Here is a 4,984-nt window from a genome sequence, read left to right as displayed (position 1 = left end):
ACTATACTGCGTACCTATTTTTATTTTCCCCATTCTGGCTACTCATTAAAAAAAAAGAAACTGGAAAAAATGGAAATGGACAGGGAAATTTAGCTTGGTTCCTCACAGCTTAAGTGAATGGTCTGGCCTGAGCAAATGGAATGAGTTTTTAAATGACTTTGCTTCTCTGAATCACACCAGGGGAGCTGCTTAGCCTCATTACCCAGAAAAAGTCTTTTCTTTGTTACTAAGTATCTGGAAAAAGAACTGAACAGCAACTTGGTTGTGGTTCAGAAAAGTAAATCCATTTTAAAAATCCTGAAGAATATAATGAAATAATCATAAGAGGGGAAAAGTTTATCATTCAGAGAATAGCAGTTATGACCATTTTCAGGGTCACCTGTTTAAAAGCCATTTTTTGGCTCATTGGCTTTTGTTTTCTCCTCTCTGAAGACAATCCTATAGTACTTTCTCAGGTCATTAAGTTTCCCATTGTCTGTATTAGGTGCTCTCTCACTTTCTCCTTTCTCCAGTAGATTGGTTTCCCTCTGCTCTCCTCAGTAATGGGAGTTTTCTCTGGCCGGCCTTCATGCCTGGAACCCTCTCCCTCCTCTGCTCAGACTGCTGATCTCCTTGGCTTCTTTTAAGTCCCAGCTAAAACCCCACCTTTTATAGGTAATCTTCCCCACTCCCTTTTAATTCTAGTGCCTTCTGTCTGTTAATTATTTCCTATTTATCTTGAATATAACTTGCTGTGTATATACTTGTCTACTCGTTTTCCCCATTAGATTGTAAGCTTCTTGAGGGCAAGGACTCTTTTTTGACTCTTTGTATCCCTAGCTATTGGCACAGTACCTGACACATAGTAGGCACTTACTAAAAGTTTATTGTCTAATTGATGGTCTCGTATTAGCCCCAGCTAGCCTCCTTACAAGAATAAGAGTGATTTCAGAAGGTTTGCCCTGACTTACTGCAAGCTGCAATAGCACTAGCTGAGCCTAGACCTCAAGGCGGGGTAGCATTTTAATGACACATGGGAAAGAAAAATAACATGGAACACACTACCTGCTTTTCCTTACACATAGTTGCTCCTATGGCCCCAAACTGAGCTTTCTCCATTGCTTAATTTATTTATTTTTTTGGTGAGTCAATTGGGGTTAAGTGACTTGCCCAGAGTCACGCAGCTATTAAGTGTTATGTGTCTGACGCCGGATTTGAACTCGGGTCCTCCTGACTCCAGGGCCAGTGCTCTATGCACTTCGCCACCTAACTGCCCCTCCAATGCTTTATTTCTGTCATGAAAGTTCTAATGATTCCTATGACTCTGCTCCCAATGTTTTCTCTCCTCCCTCCCTCCCTCATCCCCTACTCCATCTTGCTTAAATATTTCAGTGGCTGACTGTAGTGGGAATAAGTATGTTAACTTAGGATGAGTAACTTCATTTTGTTTTAAGGCCCTGTTTTGTGACTAAGTAGTTGTCATGTAAGCTATTTTTCTATAATAAGATAAGCACCTGAGTAGTATAGTTTGGCAATGATGTCTGTATGGCCCCAAATCTGCTAATGAAGTAGTAATGACGTGTATGCATGTCCCAAATCTGATAAACATCTGATAAATACTTGCTAACGTATTAGCAAGGACAATAGGAAGACACGAGAGTTTTGATTATGGTTTCTTTTCATCATAAGTTTAGGTAATCAATCACCAATCAGAATTTAGATATAACTTGTGAACACCCTTAGAACCATTAAAAACACATCAGAGGCCCTAGTCATCATCCTGATTTTGAGTTGCAACTAGGTGGCTCAGTGGATAGAGTGCTGGGGCTGCAGTTAGGATGAACCTGAGTTCAAATCCATATTCAGACACTTACTAGCTGTTTGACCCTGGACAAGTGACTTGACCCCTGTTTGCCTCAGTTTCCTCATCTGTAAAATGAACTGGAGAAAGAAATGGCAAACCACTCAGTATCTTTGCCAGGAAAACCCCAAAAAGGGGTTGGACACGACTGAAAATGTTAGTCAACAAAGAATAAATTCCTGTGTTTCTCGCACTGAAAAATTCATTTGTTTGAAGGCAGTTCTGACCTAGGGAGACTGACATAGATGTGCCCGAATGTGACCTCAGAGATAGATATGCAGCTTCCACCTGGGCAGAGACGAAACCTTGGCTTGAACACCAGTATGAGATATGCTTACCAGAATCTTTAGGGATCAGGTTTGTGGTTTGTTCCTAGAGGCATTGATTTTTTTTTAAACTGCTGAATAGATCACTGAATATTTTGGGTTAATAAAGTTTGATTACATGCAGTGATAACTTTATGTCTGAATTAGTGTTTCTGTCCCACCAGTCTGCATCCATAATGGTAAATTGTTGGGCACATGCATCATGTGCTACACTCATAAACTCATCCTGGACACTGATACGTTCTTAGCCTTACAAACATATCGTTTCCTTCCTGCCTCTGTGATGTAGCTATGCTGTTTCTCCCATTACATTAACAGTGACCAGTTTGGGGGCAAATTGTTAAGACTAGACAGAGACTATACAATAATATTAGCTGACATTTCTGTAGCATGTCAAGGTATACAAATACTCTTAGATCTGTAACATATACTCGGGGCTACTTCCCCAAGTTTCACCTATAAGTTTCTTAATGGGGGGTGGGGTAGTGGGAATGACTGCTTTCAGTTTTCTTGGTATAATTCTGACACTAATCCAGGCTTCCACATTCCTCCTTTCTAGAATCCATAGCTGGCTCTCTTCTTAGTCACATGAGGTCATACTCTCTAAACTGCTTCCTTGCACAGGTAATGAGCCCTCTGTTGCAGCACCTGTCTTCAGGTGCGTATCTTTGTTCCCAGCTATGTGCATTGACTTTTACTGGTTCAGAAGCTTCAATGACATAACTGATGGGGGTGGCATAGGAGAAGAGAAAATCCCCTTCTTTCCATGCAGAAGTCTCCTCCACGAAAAAGCTCCTGAGCCTATATTCTTCAAATGTAGAATGGATTGCTTTTTTTACATGTAGGCTAGGAGGTGTAACTGGTTCCCTAAGTCAAGGATAAGCTGTTTCCCACATGGCATTAGTTTTTCTCCTACAATGGTCAACCAAGTTCTTATAATTCTCTCAAGTTGATTAAAGGATTTAATTCACTCATTGTTATAAGGTTGTAGGGAAAAAAATCCTTAACACCTACATTATACTTTGTGATTCCATTCGTGGCCTTCTGGAGGCATCCCTCTATTACTCACATTTATTACCTCAACTGATAATCTGACAACCCTGTGATATGCTAGATTAACTCAGTGGGTAGAGCTACTGCAAAAATCAATCAACTGCTAAGGATTTAAGAAGTAAATACTGTAAGCACTAAGGTATGTGCTGGGGATATAAGGACCTAAAAGAAACAGTCCCTACCCTCAAGGGACAAAAGGTGGTAGAATGGAAAGACCAGGGGGTCTATAATCTGCTGAAAGTAGCTAGGTGGCACTATCAGAAGTGTGAAGACCTTAGCATCAGGAAGTCTCATGTTTAAAGTTCATCTCAGATACTTAACTACCTGTGTGACCCGGAGCAAGTCACATAACCTCTCCTAGCCTCAGTTTCCTGATCTATTAAATGGGGCTAATAATAGCACCTTAAATCACTTAACCTCTCTTTGCCTTAATCCACTTAATCACTGGAGAAAAAAATGGCAAATCACTCTAGTATCCTTGCCAAGAAAACCTCACATGGGTCAGGAAGACTCAGACATGACCCAATGACTGAAAAACAAGAATGGTAGCACTTACCTCCCAGGATTGTTATGAGGAACAAATGAGGTAACACAGGCAAAGCTTTTTCCAAATTTTTTTATTTTTTTTAGGCAACTGGGGTTAAGTGACTTTTCTAATGCCACACAGCTAGTAAGTGTCAAGTGTTTGGTCTGAGGCAGGATTTGAACTCAGGTCCTGCTGACTTCAGGGCCAGTGCTCTATCCACTGCACCACCTAGCTGCCCCTCCAAATTTTAATGCACTATAGAAATGCTGGCTGTATTGCCATTCCCATTTTACAGATAAAGAAATGAATGTTTAAAGAGTTAAAAGGTTTGTTCGGGGTAGCACAGCTAGTGAGTATACAAGGAAGGGTCCAAACCCTGATTTCTCATGACTTTGATCTTGCTATGATGTTACACGGCCTCTCTCTTTCCATTTACCCTTCTCTAGCTACTGCTTCTGTACCATCTCAATTGTCCTGCTGCTTAGTGGTTGCACACTTTGTTCAGCTTAATTATATTAAGCTATATTATTTTTGACATCCATTTTTGAGGTGTCCAAACTGTAGTGCACAACGAACCACAGGGACCAAAGAATCTTGACAGAGTTCCCATGGATGGGATATAGTTGCCAAAAAGATGATCTAGAAGGCATCTTGAAGCCTGGAAGTTTGTTACAGGCCCCATTTATATGTGAAAGGCAAGACTTTAGAACAAAGGGTTGGAGGGGTCAGGCCACAGTCTCCCAGCTGTTCCACCTTACCTTTATGGTCTTGCTTTCTCCATAACTCCCATTTGCATAGTAGACCCACTGGGCTTAGGGGAACTGAGGAAGGCTGTGGTGACTCAGATCCACTTAGCCCCTTTGTAGCGTGTTGGAACAAAACCTAAAATGGATTTGAGTGGAAATATAGTTTTATAATCAGGAATAAAACTAGAATTAAGAGAGAATTTTGAATCCTGTCATATGGAGCCTTGGAACAAGACCTTGATTTTACTATCAGGAGGAAGTCAGTTCAAAAAATGGCCTAAATACTCATGGGTTATAATTAGCTGGCTGACTAGTCTGCCTTCCAAAAGAGCTTAGTCTGAGGGGCCAAGATGTTGGGAGTTCACAGGGTTCTCTCCTAGGGGAAAGCCAGAAGGCAGCTTTGCTTCTTCCAGAGAATTATTATTGGCTTTTCGAGGGCTGGCTTTTCTCCCTGAAGGGACTATGTCTTAGCCTCTAGTCTATGAGAGTGAGA

Source organism: Vombatus ursinus, unplaced genomic scaffold (assembly GCF_900497805.2).
Source record: "Vombatus ursinus unplaced genomic scaffold, bare-nosed wombat genome assembly UNPS02003292.1, whole genome shotgun sequence".
NCBI classification, from domain to species: domain Eukaryota; kingdom Metazoa; phylum Chordata; class Mammalia; order Diprotodontia; family Vombatidae; genus Vombatus; species Vombatus ursinus.
Note: the sequence above shows the minus strand (reverse complement) of the source record.